Source organism: Vigna radiata, chromosome 6, assembly GCF_000741045.1.
Source record: "Vigna radiata var. radiata cultivar VC1973A chromosome 6, Vradiata_ver6, whole genome shotgun sequence".
In the NCBI taxonomy this organism is placed as follows: Eukaryota; Viridiplantae; Streptophyta; class Magnoliopsida; order Fabales; family Fabaceae; genus Vigna; species Vigna radiata.
The window spans coordinates 12,075,766-12,086,229 of NC_028356.1; positions in this window are offsets into that span (position 1 = coordinate 12,075,766).

Genomic DNA, 10,464 nt, shown 5'->3' on the forward strand with positions numbered 1-10,464 from the left:
AAAGAAGAAGAAGGTTTTTAGCACAAGGCAGACAGAATGGTCGCACGTGTGCTTAAACCTTTGTTAATTTTTTGAAAGAAGAAGAAGGTTTTTAGTACAAGGCAGACAAAATGGTCGCACGTGTACTTAAAGCTTTTAAAATAAATTTTTGTTGTTTTTGATATTTATTTAAAAGTAGATAAAGTAAAATAAATAAAAAGTAGAAAAATAGAAATAAAATAAGTAGGTAAATTACTAAATAAAAATAAAGAGTAAAAATAAAGATAAAATGAAAACTTTAATGATAAAATAAAATAAAAGGTGTGGTGGTGCGTTAGAAAGATAGGTGCAGGAAGTAAAACATAAACAAAGAAAGGTCCAATAAACAAAAGGGTGTGCAGAAATCGAAACCAGGGTGTGCAACTGGATCTTTTGCTGACCAAGCCCAAGGCCTCTTTTTCATTTTTATTTGCAGAATTGGATTGGGAGTGCGAATGGGAATGCAAGTGGTGGTGGGAATAGAAAGGCCTAATAACCAGGCCCAGTAACATAGGCGTGTATGGCCGAAAATGGGGGTGCAGATAACATGCTCCGGCCCAATCCTACTTTCTTGGTTTGCAGACATGAAGTATAGGTGCAAATAGCATTGGTGTGGTGGCAGGAGAAGAGAATGGACCCAACAGCTAGCCCAAACCACTTTGCCCCAACTCAGAAACATTAGGGGTTCTCACTTTCTTTCCTCATTCTAACATTCAGAAAACTTGGGGCTCTCTTCTTCTCTGAACGAAGGAAGCTAGAGATAAGTTTGCTTCCCTTGCGCGAGGACGCCCCCGTCTCCATCGGGCTAGTCGCCAACAGATGCAGGTCAGAACGCCGTCAGTGTCGACGGCCGCCGCCGCACCAATCCCTCCTTCCATGCTCTGCGTCTTGCATCCTGTGTGAGAGAGAAAGAAAACTCTCTCTGCTTGAATCAAAAACCGCGAAATAGGTAACCTAGGGCAGCACTCGTCTCCTCTCCGACAGGCACACAGGGCAGCCACCGCAAGCCGTCGTCGCAGCCAGCCTCACCAAGCTCTCTCTTCCTTTGCGTGTGAACGATTTCCCTACTAGGCGTCACTGAAACGTATTCTCCCTTCACGAGTCTTAAGGCTTCTCTCTCATTCTTCAACCTCCACAATGATAAGGAGCGCCAGAGATGTCGTCACGGTTGTGCCTCCTTGTTGCCACCTAGAATCGCCACTACACAATCACCGATGGCGACGCTAGCCAACCCCGAAGGCCATTAATGTTCAGCAACCAATCATTCCTCCTCTCGTGCGAGCCTGGTTTCTATAGAACCAAACGTCGTGCCAATTTATGCCCTGCTAAAGGTGTCTCCAGGGATGCAAGTTGTCACCGACAGCTCTTAGTGATCACTGCAATGGTCGTTGGAATTTTCTACGTTGACAGAGGTGACTATGAACGACGACAGTGGAATCGCCCTACCTTTCTCAACATCAAAACCCTTTCCCTTTCATTCTTGATTTCCTTATTGGTTGTTCTTTGTTGAAATTGATTTTTGTATGGTATTGGTTAACGGATATATGCTTGGAAGAAAGGTGGTGAGAGTATGTTTTGTAGTGTTGGGTGTAGTGTGATGTCCGTTTCTGTGAAAGCTGGATGGGGGATGTTAATGGAGGTGACTGGAGAATGATTGGGCAGAGGCTAGTAAGTGAATGGTTGGGGCAATGCAGCGTGGTTGATGATGGTTCTGTTGATGATGAGTAGATGTGAGCGAAAGGCGCGGTGTGAGTAATGGAGATTTAATGAGGATGAAGGTGGTGGAAGGGTATGGGTAGAAGCTAACGGTGGCCAGATGGTTGGAGTGATAAGGCGTGGTGTAGGCGATGAGAAAAAAGGATTCTCTGTTCTTGGCGGCTTTGTGCCAATGGAAGGTTGAGGGTGAGAGTCCTAATGTGTGAATGGAGATGGGAGATGATGATGAGCTCTATTGTAGGAAGGGGGTTGGTAGCTGCCGTGAGTGTGTGGGTGAATGAACTGAGTGAATGAAGGTCATCTTTGTTGCGGGAATGGAGGAATTTGAGAAGAAGGTCCGAGGTCAATAATGGATGTTGTTGGAGGTGAAGAGAGGGCTTGGGTAGTGTTGAGTGAAGAAAGGTGAGTCCATATAGGAATTGAGGGTAGAGTGGGAGATGAATCCAGGATCCCCTGATGTCTGTTATGTGTGGGTTTTTGCTGTTAGGAAACTAAAGATGAGGGAGGATCCTCTGGTTGTGTGTGATGGTGGCAGGGAACCGCGGGAGGGGGGTCCGTGCATGAGGGAGGATAAATTTTGCTATGTCCCCTCCAAGTAGCCCTGCCAAATTGTCAATCCGCGTCTGCCAAAAACCAAAATTGCTTTGTACCTACAACGCCAAATTGCAACGCGAAACGCTGCTATGTCTCCTCTGTCAACAAACTTCTCTCATTTCCTTTCTTTTTTTTTTTCAAGACAACTTTCCTCCTTTTTTTTATATTATATTGACTACATTAAAACGAAACTAAACAATGAAAAGTAAAATAAAAAACGAAAATTAAAATGGAAATTATAAGAGGAAAAATAAAATAAAAAGAATAATAAAAAGAAAAATAAAGATGAAAGAAATAAAAATAACAATAAAAATAAAAATGAAAATTGGGATAAATAACAATAAAAACCTAAGATAATACAATACAATAGAACCAAAATATAATCCAGATGAAATTGGGTGTTGACATTCCCAAAACAATTCCAAAGCTCCAAAATTCCCTAAGGTTAAGGTAATCATGGTTTTTCACTTAGGGCTAGTGTAGGAGCTTCAAAACAAAGAATGGAGAAAGTATAGGCTCAAGAGGGGTTATCAAAGGTTCAAAACAGGGTAGGCTCATCTGGCTAGAGAGGCTCAACAACAAAACTGCCTCTATCACTTTCAAACATGCATATCAATCAAGAATCATCAACAAGAGTCAAGCCAAAGCATATGTGCAAGCAATCAAGAGACATATCACACACAAGAAAAAAATATCAAGTGGCTCAAATCTCACACATGGCATTTTTCTCACAATCAATTCAACCTCTCAAACATCATAATCATGTTCCAGGCAAAGAAAAGCAAGGATTTCCAACAAATCAGAGTATCAATGAAGTGAAAGACAAACCTACAACCTAAACAAAGTCCAGAAATCAAGAGAAACATGCAAAATTGTACACAAGACACAACAAAAACTACCTAGAAAACGAAAAATTTAACGCAGAAAACATAAACTAACAACAAAAATTCAGAATCTTCCCACACTTAAACTACACAGTGTCCTCAATGTGTCACAAGCATAAGATCACAATCATAATAGTCAACAGATCAAGGACAAGGGCAATAAAAGCGGGAAAAGAGGAGAAGGGAAAGAGGAAACTCCCTTGATCATGGTGGTAGTTGCCAATTTTGGACTTTCAGGGAGAGGTCTTCCACCATTGGATTCAGCAAGGAAGTATTGAGGAAGAACTGCTTCAGTCTCCAAATTTGATCAAGCAGGGAGATGTCCTCCACAACCGGATCTAAGAAGTAGTGATTATTGATGAGTGGGTTCAGCTGGTGCCTAATAATCTTCAAACTGTCGTGTATGCTGACACCCTTGTCTTCCACCATGGGTGTGTGTTGGTCAACTTCATGTGTATCTCCTGCAACATGGTTAGTGCACTGTGGCTCCACAGAAATAACATGCAGGGGTTTAACACCCAATCCCAATGTAAGAGGCTGAACCTCAGATATACCCTCAGAACATGAATCAATCTCAAATGTAGAAACAATATCAACAACAGGCTCAGATTCATGTTCAGTGCATGGAGAACAAACATTCAGATGCGATAACAAAGAGTGGTTCTCATCATGCAAAGAGGGTGAATGAAAATCATGCTCATCAACAATATAATCATCAACACACCCATCATCAGCATAATCATCAACAATAGAATCTATCTCAGGTATGTTTACCTCCACTTCCCTAGATGTGGCTAAAGTGGTGAAAGATGAAAGAATGGGCAGGCTCATGAAGTTGCGGCTGTTGTGGTTCTTGAACAGGTGGAGAAGGCATACAAGGAGTTTGGAATGGTGCTTCCTGATATTGGTGCTCTGAAGTACCATGCCATCCCAAGCTAGGGTCATTCCATCCAGGATTGTCGCTACAACCATATCGCACAGAGAAGAATTTGTCTAGAAACTGATGCTTCAGATCTTCCCAACTGGTGACGGATCCTGGAGGAAGACAATAACACCAATCCTTTTCTGCTCCGTCTAACACTGTAACAAAAATATCTAAATATAATTAAAGCCATTAAAATGCAACGCTAAATTAAAAATATAAAACCCAACTCAAAAAACTATATGAAATTAAATTAAAACAAAAAAAATAAATAACACAATTTACTTTTAGCAATTAACATGACCTATGACATCTACCAAATGAAATTTAATTTGCCAAATGGCCTAAGGGACCCTCTTGGTCGTGACCCATGCACCATTCTTCCTATTCAATTAAAACTNCAGAGAACGTTTCCTTCCAAAAGGCAACCCACAAGCTTGTTTCTCTTCCCAATATGCCGCACACCATTTCCAATTCAATCTCAAAACTAAATTGCTAGCATTGAATGCCTTTTCTCCCAAACACCACCGTACACCCCTTTGAATATAAAATGCAAATTAAAGAAAAACAATGTGCCAGCATGCTATTCCCAATGCAATTGAAAATGTTCTTGTAAAATGAAGCCAACCAATTTCTAGCAACAGTAACACGTTTGGAGGAATAAAAGTGTGCCCACAAAACCATCACATCACAAGACNTCCTCCTAATCTATTTGTCATCCCAATCAAACAAAAGAAATGCTACTTCCCTACACCAGCCGTGACCCACAGTCACCTAATCTACCTAATTTCATAAACTAATTAAAAGAAAAGCTGAAATGAGTTAAGCCTCTGCACCGAATTGCCAGACATGATTTGCTAACTTTCTTCAATTAAAGATGAATTGGAACTTCTTCCCCAAAAGCCAACCATCGTACCTCATGCAATCACTTTCCTTCAATTTCAAAGAAATACAAGAAATAAATCTCCACACCTATTACTGCCAAGTGTCCCATTTCTAGCCTCCAATTGAATTGCCTCCCTTGACCGAGAGATGACTGACTGTGCTGCACCATTCTCTAAAGCAAATGAGTCAATCACAAGCAAATGAAATTAACACCTTGTCCTAGTTGCCACCGTACACCTACTATTATTTAATACCTTGCTTATCATGAATCACACTTCATCAAAATAAATAAAAATGTGCTTAAAAATGGTAAGAAAAAAAACCGTGACAGCATGTTCAGGCCGTGGCATAACTTTCTCCATCAATGCATCAAAATTCTTCTACCAAAATCAACATTGAATGAAAGAAAAGAACGTGACTTCCTAGTCTGCAACAGCAAAAATATAATAATGAAAGGGGCGGCTAGTTTTTCTTTTTCCCAGGCCGTGAATCTCCTTATTCAAACAAAGAAAAATAATATGCAATAAAGATAGAAAACTTGAAAGCATCGTGAGATCTTTCAATATGCAATAAAGGAAACATTAATTCATCCAATATTCAAAAAGATTAACATGATTCCCAAGAAAAAAATGTTCCAGGTGCCAAGTAAAAAAAATAAAAGTGTGTCCTTGTAGCTTGCCAAGGAATGTCGAGAGAGAGACCCCCTTTTTAAATTGGGTGACGGCTGCAGCTCATAAGCAATGACATGTGTCCTCAAAAAAATGAGGTGGGTCCACCCAAAAATAAAAGAAAACCCTAGGTTCCAAGTTTCCTACAATTTTGGACCCCTCATAAATTTTAACAATGGCCCAATATGCAAAAGTTTGTCTAAAAAGTTTAAACAATTAAATTTACAATACAACTAAAATTTAAAATGTCTAAATTGGAGAGTCTTGAATTTATTTTGTCTCCTTCCCAATGCTCCAAATTGTATCTCCAAAATTTTCCCTACAAATAATAATGCAAATAATTAGCTCAGAAAATTCAAATTAATTAAAATTAGAATTTCCGGTCAAATTAAGCATATTTAGGAAAAACGGAAAAATACCGGATAATTAAGCACAATTCCCTGATTAATTCTAGCACAATAAACTAAGTGAAATCAATAAAATATCGACTCATCAACCATCTTCTTGGAGAATTCTTGGAGCTCTATAAACCAGAGATATCAATCTGAAACAGAATATGAAAATTTTAGATCATCAAAAGTCTCTTAACAACTTCATGTTCTGTCAATTTATAGATTTCTATTTAACAGACATTCTTTGAGTTGAATAAGCTACTAATACAGTCAACTATGTTATGACAGTTATAACAGTTCAGTCAACCTGGTAGCATTCAGTCAAACAAATTAAAAACTCATTTAATACAGTTGACCTACTATTCAATGCTTAACTAACTTTTGAAAATATAGTCGTTATTATACAAGAGCATACATAATTTCAAATCAAACAACTAACTCAGTCGAGTATGTGGCGAACAGAGTTGACTTCGACATTTAAGAACATTTTGAAATTTTTTTCTTCTCAAAATCTCACAAAGCACTGATTCTCAAAATTTGTACAAAGATTTTAGTATAGTCGAATCAATTAATGATGGAGTCGACTTTACTGCAGCTTTGCCATACAGTTATAAGTTCACAAAAGTGCTTGTGGTTTTCGTGCATTAAAACATGTGCAATGCATCCAGAAATGATGTAACAAGTACAAGCTTAATATGTATGCATTCACATAGCAATACAACACATAAACATGTTCCACAGATATATCAAACAGTCAGCATAAGAACATGTAACACAACAACAACATACGTGTGTTATTAAGCAATGTGTTGTCATCATCAAAAACTAGAGTGATATAGATATTGTGTTGTCAACAATCTCAACACTAGGGTTGGTATCTCTTGATGGTTTGAGCACAGAAACACACGTTTCACCCCTTTGGAGGCATATTTGGGGATGCAGGAGCTCTCCTCTTTAGTTTTTAGGGTTTTTCTATGTCTTCCATTCCATTGTACACCTAGTTTCTCAATGACAATGGAGAACTAAACCTTATTTGTTGTTGGGAAAGATGTAACCTCTAAACTCTCATGTATTTGAATTTGTTCTGAATCAATTTATGCTTCTTTCATTAATTGTTAGGAATTTTCTCCTGTGCTAATATTTGTTCTATTTTTATCATTCATGCCATGATTTTATGGTCTTCTTTGTTATTGGGAAATACCTAGAAACCACGATCTGGATAATTTCTCAAAAAAACAATATTGCTCAAAGATGGGGATAGGAGGTTTGGTTGTCTTAAGCTTCTATTCGTAATGCAGAATTAATTATTAGGGATGCAAGGGATTGTGGTCTAGTAGTTAAGGATAGGCTTTCTTCGCCGAGATCTCGGGTTTTAAGTAATTTAGAAAGTGACATTAACAATTTAATGAAGAAGAAGAATTCTTATATGCGTGAAAGTGATTAGGTGAAATCTAAACCCCAACAACATTATCATTGATAACAGTTTAAAAATAGTTATTTTCATACTTAATTTTGATATCAAAAACACCCTTTTGACTTAGAAACTTGCTTGGAATAATGAGTTTTCTTTATTTTAGTGAATAAAAGAGTTGAGGACGTGTTTTATGATTTTTTCGTCAAATTCCCTTGATTTTGTAGGTTTTTGGAATGATTTGAAATAATGGTTAAATTGTCAAATGGTTGTAGGGCTGAAAAGTCAATCAGAATGCTAAAAAGTCAACCACAATGCAGAAAACAAAGTGCTGAAAAAATCCGCTGGGACTGAGTTGTACCTAAGTTGTATCTGAGCGCCAGCCAGCGCTGAGCAGTACCTGAGTTGTACCTGAGCGCTAGCCAGCGCCCAGTGGTGAAATTGACCGTTGGGCGGTGGCGCGGTTTGGGGGAAACCGTCGGGCGGTGAAATTAGGCGTCGGGCGGTTGTCAGATGGGCCTGGACCTATTTTATGTTATTTATTATGATCTGTTTGGGCTTGGGCTTGTTTTATGTCATTTTTTTGCCCTATTTAAAGGCTAGAACGTCTTAGGGTTGGTATCTTTTGATGGCTTAGGCATAGAAACACACTTTTCACCCCTTTGGGGTAGATTTGGAGAAGGTGACAACTCTCCTCTTCTCCATTTTAGGGTTTGTATCTCTTTCATTCCATTATTTACCTAGTTTCTCCATGACGATGGGGAACTAATCTTATTTTTTGCTGGGGAAAGATGTAACCTCTAAACTCTCATATATCGAATTTCTTATTTATTTATATGCTTGTCGTATGCTTTGATTATCAATTGTTGGGTTTCTCTTCTACGCTTAAAGCTTTTATCGTTTAACTCATTCGATAATCGTTGTTTGTCTTTATTGATACAGGANCGTACAGTACTGTCATGAACTGGGGGAAATTCCTTGATTAAGCAATACCACCTAGGGATAGGGGGGTAGGACGATCAATTGTCTTTGCTTCCGTTTATAATGCATTATTAGTTACTAGGGGAGGCTAGGGAAAGCAAGTCAGTAATTAATAATAGGCTCTTTTCGCCGAGGGATCGGGTTAAGGGTAGACTAAGAAAGTTTGCATGACAATATGATAATAAAGCGAATTTAATAAGAAAAGTAGATACATGAGAGTGGTTGGGTGAAATCTGAATCCTAGCAACAAATCCATCTCATATTTCAACATCCTCCATCCACTTTTGAGTTTAACCTCAATTGATCAAATTGCATTCATGTTTATTTTTTCGTACTTTAAATTCACAAAAACCCCAAAATATTTTGTTCTTATAGTCTTGATTGGTTAAGCAAAAGCACAACAGTTTAATGCCTTGAGTGATGGAAAAATAATATATTGCTCTAGCTAGGACAAGCCAAATCTAGAAGCAAATCAAGCCATAAGTTCATAGATGAAGATTGCGAAATTTGGTGGTGGTGAAAGGTGTTGATAGCTCATGGTTTTGATGAGTTGTATGGTGATGGAAGGTGTGTTTGGTGGTTCTCTAAGAGAGGTTGGGCCAACTCTTGGAGGAAGGTGGCTAGAGGAGGCCACTTGGGTTGCTCTAGCCTAGGGTGACCTTAAAAGAGTAGTATGGCACAAAAATGGCAGCATAACTTTACTCTAAATCAAAGGTGATTAGGTGATGGAGAACACCTCTATTTATAGGCTAAGGTGTCTCAAAAATGGGCTGAAACTTTAACTTAAAAGAGCCACCTTGGTTGTCTTGGAGAGGAAGGAGAAATCCTCTCCAATAAGAGGGATACAAGTGGCAAAAATCCTCTCAAATGAGAGATTGACATGTGGCCACTACCTATGGAAAAACTCTCCATTCCTAGAGTGACATATGGCCACTAACTAGGAGGAAAACTCTCCAATGGGAAGGTTCCACATGTCTAGGACGAAATTCTTCTCCCTTGGCCTCCAAGATTAGCCAAAATGTTGACCCTTTGGTCAACACACCCATTTTGGACATCCAAGCATAGTCAACTTTGGGCCTTGACCCTTTGTTGACTTGTTTGGTCAAAATCCTATTCTACTTGGCCCAAAATACAAGGCCAATTGAAATCCTATACTACTAGGCCCACAATACAAAGCCCAAATAAAATCTAGACTACTTGGCCCATAATACAAAGCCCAAATAAAATCTAGACTACTTGGCCCATAATACAATGCCCAAATAAAATCTAGACTATTTAGCCCAAAATACAAGGCCCAAAATAATTCTAACTCTACTAAATCCTCATTATGGCTTTAGATGGCCTAAGAGAAAGAGTATAGGTCCATCATCCATAGATGTCTCCAACTCTTCATGAATGTGCTAGGTCATGGCAAGGGGTATGCCATCATTGAGTCTCTTGGGAAAATGATACTTGGACTTACCATTTATTATTACTTGATACGATCTGGTACACTTGCCAGAATGCTAACAAGTTTTTGGTGTCGTTGCTGGGGACTCATGGTAGAACTATTCTATGTGTGTGATTCTTAACTGATTAGACTTTCTATCTTTCTACCCCTTTCTTTCTATCTCTTCATCTTTCTATTTTTTTTATTTTTCTTTCTTTAAAAAAAACGAAAATAATATATATATATATATATATATATATATATATATATCTTTTACTGTTTTTATAATTTTGTGCTCTAGTGCAGTGTTCTTTAGTGTATGCAGGATAAAATTTTTGGTACTAGGAGCACAAGATCATCAGGAGGCAGATAAGGAAGGAGAATTGATTCACCAACACCCTCATGTGAAAAGTGACAAACCCAAACCTGGCATATCAGTGAAATTCAAGAATAGGTTATGGGTTGTGAAGACTATCGAAGCAAACAGAATTCTGAAGATGGAGGATCCTTAGAGTTGGTGACAAGAAAAGTCTCGAGATGTTGTTGGTGTCATGGAGGAAGGAA